The following is a 19894-nucleotide window of genomic DNA, read 5'->3' as shown; positions in this document are numbered from 1 at the left end:
AACACAAGATTCGCAAAAAGAAAAGGAGTACTTGTGGCACCTTAGAGAATGCCACAAGTACTCCTTTTCTTTTTGCGAATACAGACTAACACGGCTGTTACTCTGAAACCAAACACAAGATTAAGTCTATGCATTTGAAAACACTACCTCTACTAAAGTGTTTGTTTTTTGTACTTCCCTCTTCACTTCCTATTGATATAAGTACTCTCCCGGAGGTTTCTTCTTGGAGAAAAAGCTTTTGTATATTACTAAAATCAATCCAGTAGCACCAGAGATTAATTTAATCCATTGGAGCAGATTTAGTGCTGGGTGCAGCAAAGCAGGATGCTATCAGGGAGTCTTGCAGTTCCTGATCTGCATTTGCCTTGGCACAAGTTAAAGCAACCTGGGGGCTGCTGTAATAGACAGTAATGAACTTTCTGAGTTATATGTAGGCTATTAACATATACTTAATATTTAAATAAAAATATAGAGATTCTTGGGCTACTACAATTCACATGCTCATACGTTTGACCACGGGGGGAAAAAGTAGTGGTTTGTTTTTCATGAAGCTATAGTGAATTAGTTGATAATTGAAGAAACAATGAATTCTGAGTTATTTCTTCTGTTATGAAACTTAGTCAATGGTTTCTAACTACCATGTCAGGAGAGCTGTGCTAAGGAAATTGTTTATTTTGGGGATAGTAGTGCTCTGATAGTAGTGCTCTAGTTAAGGAGTTCTCGTTTGCGTTACATAAATCTGGTCTTCAGGGAATTTTAATTCTACTGGAAAAGTGTGCTAACTGAAATTTGTTATATGAGGGATTGGTCTGGGGGGAAATGTAGGGGATCTTTTATAGATTTAAAAATAAGTCGATTGGGGTGTGTTTCCAGTATCAGGAATGCCAAGAAAAATAGCTTGTCAGGGTTCCTCCCCCACTCTGAACGGTAGGGTACAGATGTGGGGACTTGCATGAAAACCTCCTAAGCTTGTCTTTACCAGCTTTGGTCAAAAACTTCCCCAAGGTACAAAATATTCCACCCTTTGTCCTTGGATTGGCTGCTACCACCACCAAACAAATACTGGTTACTGGGGAAGAGCTGTTTGGAAAAATCTTTCCCCCCAAAATACTTCCCAAAACCTTGCACCCCACTTCCTGGACAAGGTTTGGTAAAAAGCCTCACCAATTTGCCTAGGTGACTACAGACCCAGACCCTTGGATCTTAAGAACAATGAACAATCCTCCCAACACTTGCACCCCCCTCTTTCCTGGGAAATGTTGGATAAAAAGCCTCACCAATTTGCATAGGTGACCACAGACCCAAACCCTTGGATCTGAGAACAATGAAAAAGCATTCAGTTTTCTTACAAGGAGACTTCTAATAGAAATAGGAGTAAATAGAAGTAAAGAAATCCCCTCTGTAAAATCAGGATGGTAGATACCTTACAGGGTAATTAGATTCAAAACATAGAGAATCCCTCTAGGCAAAACCTTAAGTTACAAAAAAGATACACAGACAGAAATAGTTATTCTATTCAGCACAATTCTTTTCTCAGCCATTTAAAGAAATCATAATCTAACACATACCTAGCTAGATTACTTACTAAAAGTTCTAAGACTCTATCCCCAACAAAAGCAGCATATAGACAAAGACCCTCTGTTTCTCTCCCTCCTCCCAGCTTTTGAAAGTATCTTGTCTCCTCACTGGTCATTTTGGTCAGGTGCTAGCGAGGTTACCTTTAGCTTCTTAACCCTTTACAGGTGAGAGGAGTTTTCCTCTGGCCAGGAGGGATTTTAAAGGGGTTTACCCTTCCCTTTATATTTATGACATAGCTATGGACCTTTGTATCTATGTTTGTGCTTCTCTAACTAAACTTTACTCAGCTCCACAGCTATGCATTATATAAACCCAATGTCCAGTCACTAAAAATAATGCTGATCCACCACCTGCTTCTGGAGTGGGGAAAAGACGAACCAGCCAGTTACCAGCCTTCTTGTAAGAGGACTGCCCTTGATCATTCTTTGGGGCTACCAGATGAGATGTCAGTTGGCTTAGTGCTGTCCTTAGAAGTTGATTGCATGCAGAAATAGCACCTCCTTTTTGGCAAGGTCTATAGCTTTTTTGCTGTTTTCATCCCCTCTGGGGGGAAAACTAGGCAGGTAGGATTTTGATATCAGAGATTTGACAGGACCCAGAGCATCGCTTTTATTATTTCTTTAAGGCAGTGGTTATCACACGTTTTAGGCTGTGTACCCCTTTCCACATAATGTAGTCTACCGCATACCCTCATCTGAGCTAGGGTCATAATATACCTATGAGTAGATTTCCAAGTCTTGCTAAATAAAATGTGTTGTCTACCATTACAGGATTTTTCTTGCCTACTTCCCGACAAGAGCTCATGTACCCCAGTTTGAAAACCACTGCTTTAAGTCATTGCATAATTATGAGAGGTCCCAGAAAAATAGCACCAGAGACTGAAGTTCATAGAAGTATACCCGGACTGATATTCATTTATTAGCAGCTGTCCAGACTTCAGCAGGCAGCTCCAGTTCACCTCAAACTTTACCTGGATGGGAATGGATGTGTGTTTTAGCAGCTCCATGAGCCAATTGTGGCAGGGGGGTGGGGCAGTGTATGTCCCAGAAAACTAAATTTGTTAGTCTCTAAGGTGCTACAAGTACTCCTTTTCTGTGGGGAGGGAGAGCTGCTAGTGAGGTAGGGGCAGTGGCATCCCCACTGCCCCAGGGAGGGATGTGGAGAAGAGTGGCAGCCCCACAAATCCCACTGCACTGGAAAAGAGTGGCAACAGCCCCACAGTGGATATTGTGTGTGAGTGGAAATGGTGGCAAAAGCCCAAGAGATCACTGCAGCTGGGGGGTTGAGGCAGGGGCGAGGTGGCGGCAGCTCCACAGAGAAAGGGTAGGACAGCACCCCTACAGCATCCTCTGTGCTGGGGACAGAGTACTCTTTCGCTAGATAAGCCACTTCTATCCATGTAGTAGTTATGCATCAGTTGTCTTCTGCCTCAGGCATTCAACATGCTAATATTTATACAAATCTTTGTTTCCATGCTGCAGCACAACTGCATTTCTTCTTTGAAGTGAGGTAAATGCAGTCCAGCATGTTCTAGCAATTAGCAGAAACAGCTGCTTCAGTAAGATGGGATATGTTCATGAATTCACATAGCTGGTGACTGGAGAGAAATCTGCAGTAGAGAGATTAGGTAAACTGCGTACCACCACGTTTAGATTTATACAACAGGCCACTAGGTGGTAGGGTGCTACACCCAGTCAACACAGTGAACAGTGTTTCAGCTTTAGGATTTAGATGAAGTTTTATTTGCTTATGTGGCTAATTTGTGCCTAAACATGTTTGGTTTTTTTCCTTTTTTTTTTTTTTTTAAAAAAGGGTCTTTGGAAAATGGCTTTGCACTCGGTTTATTCAGAATGTTGTGAAAACCATGACCACTTTCTGAATTAAATGAAATTTCTAAAATGAAAAACCTAAAATGCCATCTAGTCAGTTTGGGTGTATCCAGTCAGTGAACATGCAGAGTTTCCACGTGCTTTAAAACAGACATTTTGTACAAATATCACCTTCTTGCAGGACTATTTGAAAGACAAAATAAAGAACTGAAAAAGATGGGATACAACTAACCCATATCAGACTTTAATCCCTAGCCCAAAGATTTGTATACACCTGAGAATCCTTGGGGGGCTATTTGCAGAACGCAGTGTATCTTGTGAGTTACAAGTCTTTGCTCATAACTGCGCAGTCATGCAGTGTGTTTGTATTAGAAACATACACTTAAAAGGGTTTTCGTGTTATATGTTGTACATTAAAAGTACTTCAGCCTGGGCACATGTGTTGAGAGGAGGAAGGTAAATGCTTTTATAGCAATGAAGTATTCCCCACAACTATTTTATTGCTGAGAAAAATACTGTTTTCATGACTTTCATTTTTAAATGGTATAGGCACTGCCAGTAACAGCACAACCGCAACACTTTAGTGTAGTTAGTACGGTGCTTTGAAGGCTTTTACAAAAAGCGATTGGTGTTCAGAGATCAGTGTGGCACAATCTACATTCCTCTCAAATAAGCTCTTCTGAAAAATCTATTCTATATCACTGCCCAGAGCTTGGTGAGGTTTAGCCATATTTTACCCTCTCAAGTGTACACGTCTGGAACCCAATTATTCCAGTCTGTTGGAAACATCCTATAAGAAGACCCTACAAAGACAGCTAGTTTAAAGCAGGGTGCCGGGTTGTGAATGAGAGCAGGATTTGGGTTGGTATGTTAGCCGTTGTCCAAAATCTTGCACTATTTTTACAGAGCTCTTTTGTCTTTACAAATTCTCTTGAGATGACATTTACCCCATGTACAGGGCCCATAAAAACCTCTCCGAATGATTTATAGTCCTGATACAGTTATGCATATGGAGCATCTAGTCAGGGGATTTGGGCAACCCCCCCACCAACACAGAGGGCTTGAATGGAGGCAAGCTAAAGGAGGGGATATTGGGAGATCTGCCACCACATAGGGGACAGAGAGGGGCGGAGGTCACTATTCTAATTGCTGTCTGGGAGGGCTGCACTATAGGCCTATAGTTTGCTTGTATATTGGGGAATGGATTCTGTTACCCCAAACCTCAGTGGAGTTCCATTAATAGGTTGAGGTTTGATGAGCTGTATTTTATTGACAACTTGTATAGTAATTTCTGCTGTATTTCGAATGCAGTTTGTCCAGCTTCTGCGTACACACCCCTGTGAACAGACTTAAAAGTAGTTTGAGGCAACTGAATAGATTATGGAGGAAAATCATCTGAGGGTCCCTGGGGAGGAAGGGAAGTCCTTGATGTGCAACTAAAGAGTCCTAAAATTGGTAAATTTTTAATATTTTTAAAAACTTCTAGCTAATTTTTAGTCAAAGGACAATTTCAGCCTAATATCTTGTACTTTCCAGTTTGCATAGTTGATTAGTTAAAATAAATAAATGTTTTCTATGAGTGTTGCATTTGCTTTATGACTTACATATGTTTTGCGGGAGTTGATATATTTATCCCCTCCTCTAGTTTATTTTCTGCTTGTTGCCTGAAACTTTTAAGCCCACATACCAAAAGTCACATCATGCCATCAATTTTCAATCAGAACCAAAGCACTTGCCAGTTCTGCCTGAAAATACATTGCATGATATGAGCCCAATCCTGCAAATCCTTATGTATGCAAGTAACTTCATTAATGTTATAAACACCAAAGGAACTTTTCATGTGAATAAAGGTACTCACATGTGCAAATGTTTTCCTTACATAAGTAAGACAGTTTCCTCTCCCCTCTACTACTTTAGTCTTAATATTAAAAGTAAATCAGTTTACTGAAATTGAAAAGCTAATTGCAATTAATTTAAAGTGAAATAAATATTTTAAAATGAGGTTAAAATACTAATAATTATAGGATATCTTAGCAGTTCTCAATTTTCACTCCTAATAAAGCATTAAGCATTTTTGGCTTGGGTTTCTGTCAGGCTTTATGTATTTCTTAGCACTGCGATAATCATTTAAAATTTAGTCTTGATCATAAAAATTATTTACTGCTATTAAATATATCATACATTATATTTTTGGAAGGTCTCCAGCAGGGTTTGCTGCTGGAAATATACAATCACTGATGTAATGCAAAATTTAGTTTTATATAACATGATATTAAAGAAGAAGAGTCTAACTTTTGTCTTGTTTTCCAGGAGCTGAAAATAATTCCAGTGCAGCTTCTTGTACCTTTTTAAAGGGTATTAATTGAAAGGGTATTTGATTACAAAAATAAAACATCAGACTCAAGCAGAAAAGTGAACAATTTTTGGCTTGCAAAATGGTGAAAAATTCTCCCAGATACCCATTCCATCTGTTTAAATACATTTTAACAAAAAACCCTATAGAAATTACTGTCTCAACTGCACTAACTCTAGTGGGATATCAACACACAAATTCCTGTAAGTTAAAGTAATAGTATATTCTGTTTTCAAAGCAGAGCGAAGAAAAGCAAATCCCAATATGCAGAATAAAATCAGATGCATAATTTCATTCTGGTGCTGTTTACTTACTGTAACTGATTGGGACAGATACACAAAATATGCTACTTCTGACACTATTTTGTACTGTAAATACTTGCTTTGCTGTTAGTTTCTGCATCATCCAATGGGGAAAAAAGTGTATTTTCCTGACAGCTGATTGAGTTTCTACTGACATGAACATAGATCTTTTCATCAAAAAGTGACAGTAATTACATTTTTATAACTATTATAATTATGCTTTTTTTAACTAAGTCCTGAAGACTAAAAATTAAGACAGTTTAACTGTTGGTAACTGACATTCCAATTCCAGCACTTCATCACATGAACATACAAATGTGCCAGTTGAAGAATGGAAAAATATCTGAAAGATTTACATGAAAGAAGCTGTGTTGCAATATTAGTAGATCATCAATGTATAATGTACTTTTCCACTACAGATCCTTCGATTGAAGTCAATAGTTTTGTGACAATTTACACCAATGAGGTTCCATCCCTATAAGCATATAATGAGAATAGGCTTTTTTATTCTTTACATATATGGCATTCAAATAGAAATCTAAAGTCTACTTTTTAATAAGTATATAGGAGCTGTAGTCACCAGTATAAGGAAGGTCGGATTACTGTTTTTATTCTAATTTATTTTAGTCACTCAGGACTTAACAAAATTTCACCTTTCAAGCGAAAATTCAGAATTATTAATGTTATAAATTTAAGAAAGTGCATAAAGGCCTTTGTCTCTCCCCAAAGGCAAATTTTTGGAAAGTTTGACCAAAAATGGTTCTGCTGTATTTTGAGTAGGAGGTGAATAACAAAAATACACTTTCCCCATTTTATAAAATAATGACCTTTCAGTAGTGAAATGGCTTTGGATAGAGTTGAAAATCTGTCCTGGAAATAGCTGTCCATTGAAAAGTACCTTTGAGTGAAAATGATTTTTTTATTTGACTGAGTTAAAAAATACACTAAAAATTACACCCTTTATACCTGCAATACAACAGTCATCTTATGGCTTTGAGAGTGAGGGAATGAAAGGCGCACAGTGACAAACTAAAAATGGTCCTCTAAGCACATAAGGATGGAAGAAAAGACTAAAAGGTTTTGTCCTTTCCTATCTCTAGCCACAGGAGCCTGTCGCCAGAAACTCTTAACTGGTCAGGGCTCCATAGGCTTTGAGACTGGAATAGAAAGACAGCCATTCTATGCAGCAGCATCTCCAAAAGAAAACAGAAAATATGCTACAAATATGTATGTGACTTAATGTTGACTCTGTGTACCCTATGTACCCCAATAATATAAGCAGCCTCCTTCTCTGTTCTACACTAGTGTGAGGTCAATAGACTCACAGTCATTCCCTTCTCCCTCCATCCTTTCCCTTATGAAAAAATCCTGTAGAATTTCAATCCCATAGTGTTATATAGACATTTCTCGAAAAAGTCTTATATCCTTTCCAAGGGCCCAATTCATGGCTACCTTGTGGTAGGGTGACCAGATTGCAAGTGTGAAAAATTGGGACAGAAGGTGTGTGTGTGGGGGGGGGGGGGATAATAGGAGCCTATATAAGAAAAAGCCTCAAATATCGGGACTGTCCCTATAAAAACCGGGACATCTGGTCACCCTAAACAAGGCAACTTTGTGGCAGCTATGCCAGTACAAAGTGATCACAAAACAGCCACAAGACACAGGATGTTGTCAGGCATTCTGGAGTAGGAGGGGGTGTGGCTGAAGTGATCCTGTCTCCTAAGGATTCGCAAACTACTGCGATTCCCACAGGACCATAGGTAGCTGGGCATACAGTAAGGAACCCACAGGACTGCTCTAATCGGCACTGAGAGGGGCTCAACTGTCCTATTTATTTTAGTTTTTCCACAATTGATATCTAGAAAAAAACTTATTTTTAATAGTCAAATACCCATAGAAAGCTTAATGTTTGCTATTAAATTTCATGGGACTTTTCCCACAAGAAGTGGTTTCCTTGGGAACATTCTACACTTTTGCTGTATATTCAATAATTTCTTTAGGTCAAGCCCACTGCTTCCTTTCCAAGGGGACAAAAACCCTGATGTCTCACTAGCACAATTCCTCAGAAACTCGACAAAGTGTGAGCTCTGAGTTTTTGGGATAGTCTGCTGAAGGATGTGTTCTAGCCTGCAGTTTGCACATTACAATCTAGGACATTCATTTTATTTCATGTCTCAGAGTTCCTTGGGTAAAATACAGAAACACATGTCCAGTTAAGAAAATTTAAAAGATATTTATTTTCCATGTAATTTTAATACAAAAAATATAAAACCCAAATCTCATACATAATTATTTCATTCCATAAACTATACTGGAACTTTAAATTGAGCCATTTAGAATTTGCAGCTCACCAACAGGAATTTTTACTCATTTGGTACCTTACACTAGAATTACTTTAATTCTGTAAGCGGGTTTACCATGAGATAGTTTTCAATTTCCTACTATCCCTTACAGAGCTCCCAACCTTGACAATTCTAATAGTATGATATCCCTTGTCTCATCTTGCTACAAAATGTATGTGTACCATATGGATTTGTAAAGCGATTACATATTTAAGATAATTTAAAGAAAGGGCACCTTTTACCCAAAAGAGGTAGTGATGTCTCAAGACAGACAAATGGATGACTGTTTTCTTTCATTATAACAACGAAAGAGGTTTTTTTCTCCTTCCATTTTTTCCCTTAAAAAACCCAACAACAATGAAGCAGTTAGCAGGTTACTCTTATTCCTGACTGTTAATGTGGTTCAGAGTAATTTTTACTCACACTACTATGTTCAAAAGAGAAAAACAGTTCTTGTGATTTGTCTTAAGCATGCTGTTTTCTGACACTAGGGGTCATTTAAGCTTGCAGTCATGCTGTGAAATACTAAACATTAAACATTTCCTAGAAAACAGCTGTACTGGAAAAACTGACCTGACCACTAATTTTCCACTAATAGAGCTGTAAATGGATCCCATTACTTTATACAAAGTTTTTCTGTCTGTGATCAATTAGATATCTGAGTGTTATAAAAGCGTATTAGTTGTATTTTAATCTGCTGATTTAAATATTTCTTGCATAACTGCACTGGCAAAAATCAAGAGACACTTACAAATGAAGTGATACCAGAGTTTGTATATCTGATTATTATCCTCCGAAGCACAAAGTCTCTCAGTTGCATATTTTGGACCAAATTTTCTTCTCTTTCATAGAGATTGAAATGTATTTTGCTCTTCACTACTGCAAAAATTCTAATCTTCTAGAAGGGTGTTACATGTTAGCACTGGTGAGACAAATAATGTGACACTGTAGAATTTCTTGTACAATGATAGTTTTTGCACGTTTCCTGTACCCATATTAGCCATGTTAGTGACAGGAATAGTAGACCAGAATTTGAGAGCATATTAACACTTCTGCAATGTATGTTCATACATGTTATGGTTAGTGGCATATGGAATCACAGTGTGACCCAACCTAATACATTCACAGTTATATATGGCTATTTTCATTTCATTATTCCTTGTTATCTGGATATGAATGTTCAAATTCAAGAATGCGCTTTCAAAATCCATAGTAATCTATGGTAATATTAGATTAACTCTTTATTTAATAAAACACATTCCAAGTAGTTATTTTGATTTGAGTGTTATTTTTCTGTCTTCCATAAGCTAACTCATATATTCAATCACCCAATGAAATATAGCGGGAAGCTCTCTTTCCAAATTGTATTTATTGTTTACAGATAAATAGTCAGGTTTAGATCCTGCATCTCTGGTTTGTGTTGTAAAGGTAAGTTATTTAAGGTCATATGAAAGCTGCCATGTTTATCTCATCAATCACTGAAATTTTGCCATCCTCCAATATGTACTCTCTGCTCTTTCTTTCTCTGAAGAAGTTCCATCATTGCCCTATCATGGAATTCTCTTTTATCCAAGGGAAATTATGGACTCTCATTTTGTCCACGGATCACTAAAATAAGTGGTGATTTGAGCAGAAATGCCTGCTATTACCAAAACACTGACATGTTTTGTACATTACTATCTAGCCCAGGTAGATTTGCCACAAGTCACAACTTATCTTTGTTCAGTGACCAACTGCGTGAGTTTTAAAATATTTTCAACTGGGAGTCAGAATTCTAAATTGCAAAAATCTTACACTGATATCCTGAGAGACTGTGACACTCCCTGAAGCACTCGGATCAATGATTGGATGACATTTTTTTTCATAATCTTGAGCCTGTTTTCTACACACACAAAAATCCAGAAAGTGTCTGCACAAATCACAATGGAAATGATTTGCAGAGAATTTTTGAATATATACCGAGTATGTTGTATGGCTTGAGTATATTTATTTGTGACTCAAACAGGTGTCATTAGGATATTAGAAACTCAGACAAATACATAATGTATTTCCTATAGGGACACATTATCAGTAAAATGATCAATACCATTCCAGGTAAAGAAAAGACCAGGCAGCCTAGGTCATAAAGAAAGAATAGATTCGAAACACAATCATATTTAAGCAGGCTAGGCAGATAGCTGATTATAGAAACCCCACTCACAGCCAGAACTAACTATATCAATTTTCAGAATATAAAGAATGTATAAAAACTTTCACTCAAAGGAGCAGAATGTATCCCCAAATTAAACGCTTTAGAGGATATTTCCACAAAAGAAAGAACTGTCCTTGCACAAGCTTCTTGGAGCACAGACCATACTTTTTGTTTGGAAAGTTCCTAGCATGCTGCTACAGTATAAATAAACACCAATAATTAATAAGTAACAGTATGAATGTTCAGTTCTTGCAACAGATCTCTTTCTGGGCCTTCCTAGAAACTTTTAACATGCTGAAGCTCATTTAACATGCTAAAGCTCATTGTCTTTTTATATATTTTCATCAAACATTATTTTTCCTTCTAGTATGACTTCAATGGTAATCAATCTGGTGGAAAGGGTAGAGCACTAGGGAAAAAATATCTGACAAACAGCAACTGCTTCACAACACCCCCTTAAAATAATAACAATTTGCCAAATTGTTGGGAAGTTGTTATAATTCCTTTTCCAAATTATTACTCGCCCTTTAGATTAGAAGTGAGGCCAGGGTTAGCAATCAACCAGAAATGGTAGGATTTCTGAAGTAGAAGCACTTGTCTGATTGTGAAGTGGAGGCCATTATTGCCTTGATTGAGTCTTTCTTTTTTTTTTTTAAGCTTTCTTGATTTGTGGTTGAGAGCGCATATTCACTACTGTACTAGGAGCAATCAGAGCTTTCCCCACTCATTTTTGCTCTACGATTTAGGGTCCACTACTTTTGCACAGCTGCCACCTTTTAGCCTCCATCAAGCAGAATGTATTTTTAAGAGAACTGCTTTTTGTGTTTGCTTGTTAAAAAAAAACATGAAAATATTTAATGTGGACTTTAATTCCAAGTGTAAAGTTTAAATAAGGTTGGGTTATAGACTTTGTAAAATATAATGCTGACATTCCAGTTCTAAACTCACACTGCTGTGGATAAATGGCCTGCAATACCAGGAGTAGGAACAAAGGGCCTGAGCCTGCAAAACACTTTACACATGTGAGTAGTCCAGTTAAGTTGAATAGGACTTCTCGTGTGTGAAGTTACCCATGCACATAAGCGTTTGTTGGACTGAGATCTCAAGAGGTTTGCTTGATTAAGAAAGGCAGAATCAGACCCAAACCATATGCAGGCACTCACTCTGCAGTGATCTGGAAGCTTTCATATTGTAAGTGTAAACCCATATTACAAATGCTCCCATACCTGACCCAACCAAGGACATTATAATCTATTCTTGTTAGGGCCCATATGAACTCTGAAGCCAATTTAGCTAAACCCGCAACCACTTTTGAGTTATATGAGCATATAAATGCATCGGAAGCCACAAATACTTACTTTTTTCTTCTATCCCTGTTGCTTAGAAATGGCTGAATGTATTTTGCTTCAAATTTGATTTTAAAAAAAGTTCATTTACAGGCAGAGACTTGGAATCAAGGAGCAGCCTGAAATGAATTTTCATGGCCTAGGCATAACCCCTAAAAGGCTAGCAGTTTAGAATTGAAATGTTACCAAAACCTTGATTATAATGGTGTGACAGGCACCACTCAAATACACAAGCCAAACTGTGCCATGTAGTGTAATGCGATATTAGAACGGTAATATTTAATACTGTAAGTTAAACATGAACTAAGACAGGAATAAGGATCTTTTAGTTTTCCAGTTTGTAGTTTGTCTTCCCTTTGGCTTACACTTACTGTCCAAAGCTGTCATTTCTGAGAGTCCCTTTGGGGGTGGGGGGGAGCTAGCCTCACAACTGGGTCATATTTCTGCCCAGTTAGGCAGCATATTTGAATGAGGTAATGGGAGACTTATTAAAAGAAATTGCTGAAAAGGAGTGAAGACTCTGTTTCAGCATTATCCAGGGACAAGCTTGTAAAAGTTGTTACTATGCAGACACACAGGGCAAGCACAGCAAAGCCAAAATGTGGTGAATGATAAGCAAGATTCACTTTCTTAACAGCTACAACACACAAAGACATTTTCTTTCAGAGCACCAACCTATGTGCTCTACTAACAGCAACCCTGGGAGAGTAGTAGAGAGAGGTGGTCAGGAAGTATCATTCTGTTGATACAATATACAGTATGTTGAGCCAAATCCAGTTCACCTTACTGACATGAGTAGTCCTGCTGGGTGTCATGCTCACATGAGTAAGGCAAGTAGGACTTGGCCTATGAAGTAAAAGACACAATTGTGTTTTGTGTAAGAAGCAAGGAAAAATGTCCCATGGACGTACAGAACTACTGCAAAGGAAAGTGAATGGGGCAACATCCAATAAAAGTAAGGGGGGAGGTAGTACTGCCATCCATCTAACAAGGGATAGATGGAGCTGAGTACTAGGATGGACATGGTTTGTCACAGTAGGGATGAGAGAGAAGGTGTTCAAGTTATTCACGCTCACTTTCAAGGCTCTGTCCAGCTCTAGTTTCACCTAAATCTTTCCTAATCTCCTACACTCCCATTTGCTCCATACACTCTGTCCTTGTCTCTTGTGGTCTCCCTTTTTCTCCTTTGCTCACTCCTGACTCCAGACCTTGATTCATGTTGCTGCTTATGTTTGGAACAGTCTTCCAATTCGTGTTCACCAGCTACCCTTCCTTCTCCTCCAAAATCCTCCTGAAAATCCAGCCACTCTGAGAAGCACTCAAGTGGAAGAAGCTGCACCGCTTCCTTTGGTTTACTGTTTTACATTGTTCTGTATGGCTTCAGCATGTCCCTTTAGGCTGTGAGGCTTTCAGGGCAGTGGCTCTGCTATTTCTCTGGCACATTTTACATGTCATACAGTGCCAAATACATCTGGGGTGCAACAGGAATCATTTTAAAAGTGCAATACTGTTATCGCCTCATTTGCAAGAGGTGAGCAAGGACATCTGATGGACTACAAAGGTGCCAGCCTTATACCCTAGCTGTCAGAAACAACTTCACCTTACACAGTCCCTTGAAATATGTGTTAACTCCTTAGGCTAAGCAATCTGTTCCACATGGTATTTAGCTGTGACACTCTAAGTTTCCCAGACCTGAAGAAGAGCTCTGTGTAAGCTCAAAAGCTTGTCTCTCTCACCAACAGAAGTTGGTCCAGTGAAAGATTACCTCACCCACCTTGTCTTGGGAACACCTGAGACAGCTGGTCTATCAAAACACTGTTGGCACAGAATTCACCAGCGATAAAAAGAAGCACTTTTCAGATCAGGAGTCTCTCAAGTAGTCTACTAACAAACTACTAGTGTGTGTTTTTAAATAGTAATCAGAATGTACATGTGTGTTAAACTCTGTACATTACATGTTTGTTTAAAGTTTAAATTGGAGCACTCAGAACTGACATTTCCTCATGTTTAAGGTTGCCTGTGGAATCTCTCCCTCACAGAGGTGGAGAAAGGTGATTTTTCAAAGGCTTACGGTTCAGCCACATTTGAATGGATTTGCTCGGGGATGGCAAAGGACACATTTGAGAGACAGAGGCCACCGATCCATCAAATTTGAAGTCCCTGCTCCAAAGCATGAGGGAACTAGAGCTCTTCCGAGAAGAGGTCAGAATTTTTTCTAATGGACAAATCAGTGTGTTTTCCCCTAGCCTTGTTCTCAGAAACAGCTGACCCATTTGGGCTAAAAGTTTCCAAAGAAAAATTCAACCTGAGACAGACACTCAGTATGGAAAATTTCAGCCTAAACAGTTAAATTTGGCAAAGTTATAAGCAACTAAAGCCAGAATGCTATAATGGGAAATATCAGGCAATTTTAATAATAGGCAACAGTACCAGCCCTGCCTATAATACATGGTATATATGTTTATACCACACTATCCCAACGGACATTACATCCATACCCTGGAATATACTATAGTATATGTTATAGGTTTTATCAGAATGAGGTTGGGTATATTACTCACACATTTGTAGACCATGGGTAAACTATGCCAGTCATTCCAAACAAGTGTGTTAAAACCTTTATGCTGAACCACATAGTCCTGTACTCTATAGGTCAGATGTTACAGAAAACCAACTTTAGAACTTGTATTAGGAGAAGCTGTATCCCCATGTTGTCTCAGTTAACTTTAGATTAATTGAAGAGGCAGATTAAAATTTTTTTTAGAAACTTCTAAAAATTATCTACAATACCTTTGTGGTAAATAGACGTTTCAATATCTGTTATTTCAGGCCCATCCACAGTGACAAGGAAATGCCGGATCTTACTGGCAAACAATAAATCTCCTTCTCCAATACAAGACGAAGAGGGGCATGGGATAATAGACTTTAAAGCCATGACATTTTTTATACAAGGAATATAGAAAATGTGTCATGGGCACAGAGCTGAACCTTTCCGCTCAAGGACTTCATGCAGGTGTAATTTTAAAAATTCCATGTTTTGGGAGGAAAGTGGAAGAAATATTTCCCTTGAAGATTTTTATTTTTAATAGTCTCTCTTTGAAGCTATTGAATGGGACAGGGGAGTCAGAATGCTAGACTAAACCCTGGGAGAGATACTTTGATGGATCAAAAACTGGTGGGGTGGTCAAATTTTCATGCTAATTAAATATATACATAAATTGGTCTGCCTTTATCATATAATATCAGACCTCCAGAGGGGGTAATTTATTCATATTTTAGAGATGGTAGGAGAAAGGGGAAATTTTTCCTTTTATATTATATATTACTTTTTGATCAGTTCTATAGCTGGTCATAAAACTGAAAAAAATTAAAAGTTGCCATTTTTCTGGGGGGGTTTTGGGTCAAAATTCAGTTCTGAAGAAGTTACATCAAAAATTTAAATTCAAATAATTTCAACCAGCTATTACCTGTATATAGCACAAGCAAATGCGAGTTTAAATTAGAAGTATTTAGCTTATCATTAATCAATGTATCAATAATGTACAATAAAAGCGCATTCACCTTTTAAGTCAATAGAACAGCTTTAGCTACTCATTAAAATATGCAACTGTGCATGGATTATAGAAAGGAATGAGAGTAAGGCAATATTATATGTGCATAGCCATTTTTCACAAATGGAAAAACCTAATTTTCAATAAGGTTTCTGCAGATCGTATTACCATAGCAAGTTGGCAGTAAGAAAATGGGATAAGCTTTCTTAGTCTACCCCACATCCTGTAAAGTTAAGTCTACCACTTTATGGAGGAATATGTGTTTTGTTGACTCCTTCGAGTCAAAGGTCAAACCCACTTGGATGTAACAGTTCTGAGCTGCCATTTAACATTATCAGCTACATCTACTGTATTTTTAAGCAACATGAAATAAAGCGATGGACCAAGTGTATGTTTCCCAGTGCTGCAGGGAGGTAGCATGTCACATGTCTGGTAACAGAAAGGGATAACCATCTTTGTACAAACTTGACATCTATAAATTGATTACATAAGTGGGCAGTGGTGGTCCTTTCAAGTATGCTCCTTTTGTTTCAGCTTTACAGTAAAATTACCAGCAGCAGTTTACAATTAAGGGGAATAATAATAACTGCATACGCTTTCATCTGTACATACAATTACAATGAACTGCATGCTTTAATAGGATTGTGAAAAATCTGTGTTTGACCCATACAAAAAAGTAAACATTCTTGTTCTGGATACTATATCATTATCACAACAAAGAGAAACTCCTGAAATCTGATGATTTAAACATCTGGAGAATGTTAATCACTTCAAAATGACGGATGTTTTTTATTTTAGCTTTTGACAGACACACTCCTTTCATAGATAGATGATTATTTACATAAATTACATCATCAATGTGAAAAGAAATCAGAAATAACTTCAAAGGATGAAAAACTTAATTAAAAAGAGACTTAGACTTTTTTGTGGGGTTTTGGTTTTGTTTTTGTTTTTCTAGAAGGCAGGAAAAATACCTTTTCCCCTTGGCAAATCCTTATAATCCCTTCATGATTTTATAAATATGGAGCAGTTGTTCCTTTGTGTTAGTTCATATTTGGGATCTTGGGGTGCCATTTAGAATATAATGCATTGTTTATTTCTACACCTTCAACACCAGAAGTGGATATGTTGCTGTTTATTTAACAGGATTAAAATATTTCCAAATCGGCACAGCATTTTGTTTTATCTTAGTTCTGCTAATACAAATTTATTTAGTGCTAGAAATTAGACATGGCCTTTTACTGGTCACACTGAAATTGGCCATCCTGATTGTCTTCTCTTAACCCAAGTTTTAGGCCACTGACTTCAACTGAATTACTCTTGATTGACCAATCTAAATAACTGGAGAATCAAGCCCATACATTTACTGTCATTGACTTCAACAGGAGCAGTGCCTGGCCAATAGAAAGATAAAGGACAGTGGACTTCAGATCATGCCCTTGGTTTTCTTCCTATCCTGGGTATATGTTTGGAGAAACTCCACTGAAGTCACTGCAGTTCACTAACTTGGATCCGAATCAGGCCTAAGTTCTCTGCTTCCAATCTGATCCAAAAGACAACAGTTCCCACAAAAAGCAGCAGAAGTGATGGGAGAGAAGATGCAGAGAAAATTGCACTGTGTAACATCTTCAGAGAAATCTAACTGCTTCAAGTATAGGCAAGTAATTGCTATGTTTTATATGAGAAATCTAGAAAAAATGCACACTTCACTATTAGGCTGGTGTGATACCTTGGTGATCTAATTTCTCTGTCACTGTGCTAGGTTAGTTCATCAGATTCAAGGACAGCCTGCACTGGGAAAACTAAAGTACTACTCTATTTCAAAGTGTAATTCAAGAGCCCTTCATATGCTTAGCTGCATGTTAGGCCATCCTGGAAGGGAGGCTGTATTCCTTCAGTGTGCCTCTGACTAGTGGCGTGCTGCCTAATGCTGGTTGGTAGACATAGCGCAATTTAACTGATCCCCTACAATTTCCTCCTACACTCTGAGTTGATCTGCAGGTTGACCTTAGACAATTTGTCTTCTCTCTGGGAGAAATGTCACCCAAAAGGAAGCTATTAAGTCAAGAAGGTAATTCTGGAAGAACCGTCCACTGTATAAACAAAACTTGACCTAAGATAATTTATTTCTGGCTCTTTATAATGAGACTTAAGAGATACGACTGATAAATGTTGGGATCTAACCCTGTCAATACAAATGGGAAAGAACCTTACTGTTATTTCTGAGTGATTGTCTTTGATATTAGGACCTGAGAACTGAAGAGTTTTGTTAAAAAATGGAATACTGGAGTGTTTAGACTTGAAGGGATCTTGTGCTCATAGTTTCACAGTGTAAGTATCTGTGGATGGCTTAATTCAAACTATGCTTTTGTTGATAAATATTTGGCCTTTCATTTCCCATCTCTGCCCCACAATAAGTGCCTTTAGAATACACTGGTCAACTGAACATCTAATACTGTGGTAAAGGCAAACATTTTTACTGCTTTGATTCTTTACTGGGGAAAGGGCATAATGTTAAGAGGCTATTAAGAACTGGAAGCTATTTAAAAAGGGAGAGAACTAAAACACTGAAAGAGAAAAAACAATTCCTGACTTACTGCTTTGAAATCAATGGATGTTTGCAGTCTGCTTAATAATATTCCAGTTCTTTTTATTTGTTAAGATCTAACCAAGATCACTTCCCCATCAGTGACAGGCACTGAACATAGAATAGAGTGACTATTATCCATCCTTTCTTTTGAAAGGGAGCAGAAAGGCTGCTCCATTTTAAGAGTCTTCATAGTTCAGAAAATAACTAGATTACTGCTGAGAAAAAATGGGTAACAAGGCGGCTGCCCTTTCTTCATTACAAGAGAAACAAAAGTTATGTTATCATTAATCTTCCCGCTTCCCCATACCATCTCAGGCCTGTTCCTTCTTTAAATCCTATTGCCCTTCAGTCAGTAGAGTGGGTCCCCCTTCCCACCTCACTTTGTTCCCCTCCTGTGTGCCCAGGATTTAGAAACCTGGGGAATAAAATGGACCAAGTTCATCCCTGGTGCGGCTTCACTGATTGGAGGGAAGAATTTGCCTCAAAGTATATAACCTCCTCTTGCTTCACTGCTCCCTAGCACTGAATTCACCATGTGGCTCAAAGACCACCCATAGCATCTGTGACCGCTGCAAAACAGAACAGTGCTGAAAACCTGTCAGCTGAAACTGACAAGAAGGTTGGCAGGTTAAATGTAATGTATTTAACATTTTTCTAAATCGGTTCTGAAAAGAAAGCTCAGAGATCAAGATACAGAGATTGAAGAGGGCAGAGAGAGAGAGAAAAAAAAAGAGAAAACTGGCTCCCACCCACCCCTCCGGAGGCATTGGTGTTTCACAAGAGAATGGATAAGCTTACTTTTATCAGAGTAGAAGGTTTGGGTTTAAAGTAGTAAATGGGGGACGAAAAGAAGAGAAGGTGTCAGTTTTGGTGATGTCACAAGAGAGCAGTAGCAGCATAGTCTTATTTAGCAACTGATTCTAGAGGAATAATCTGACAAATTCTGCACTTTTTGGCTGATTAAAATTCATCATTTGTATGACAAGTGGATGAAATGGCAATGAATGGGTTAATGTGCATGCATGCCATTGCCCTTGCGTGGGATGGAATCAGCGTTACTCGCAAAGATTCTCCTTTAGCTTATGTGGAGGGGGCCTATGCTTAGGAAGATCCAGATCTATCCATGTGCCATTGTGATAGTCTGAGAGGGGCCCTGCTGTGCCGGAGAGAAACAATGAGAGTAGTAATGGGCCACAGACAGACATACTGGAAGCTTTACAAGTTCAAGCGCATTGTTAGGAATATATGAAACCTCCAGAAGCTATAAAAGCAGCTTCCTTCCATTCCTGGTATTTATATTTTCATTAACTAAAACATTTTCAATAGTACCAAAATTCAAAGTTCAAGGAACTTTTGAGCAATATCGAATGTTTCCTTAATGACTGCACCTGGACCCACATGAGCTCATTGTATACACCTACAACCAAGTTCAAAAAGCAGCCTAGCTGTTCTGTTTGTTTTCACCAGTGAAATATGAATATATGGTGGTTGACAGAAACTCAGACTCTGCTTTTCGTTTTGCTGTAGTCATGCAAAAGGATTTTGCAACATACTGCAGGCTGTCCAAGATCTGTTTGAAAACCCTGTTGACCGGAACAGACAGGCAACTCCATTTATTGAAATTTTGACCACCCCCACCACATTGTTTCTACATCCCCTATCATCAATTGAGAAGGCTCTTTACTCTTTGTGCCAAAAAGAGTGAGTCTGTTTTCTGGCATTATTTGTATATCCCTCCCTCCACACATCCCACTTGAAATTGAAAATTCTTCTCACAAGGGGTTCACTTTAGATGCTTAAAGCCAAGGATTC

Source organism: Lepidochelys kempii, chromosome 8 (genome assembly GCF_965140265.1).
Source record: "Lepidochelys kempii isolate rLepKem1 chromosome 8, rLepKem1.hap2, whole genome shotgun sequence".
Taxonomy (NCBI): Eukaryota; Metazoa; Chordata; order Testudines; family Cheloniidae; genus Lepidochelys; species Lepidochelys kempii.
The sequence above is the reverse complement of the archived record's forward strand: the minus strand, read 5'-3'. Positions refer to the sequence as shown.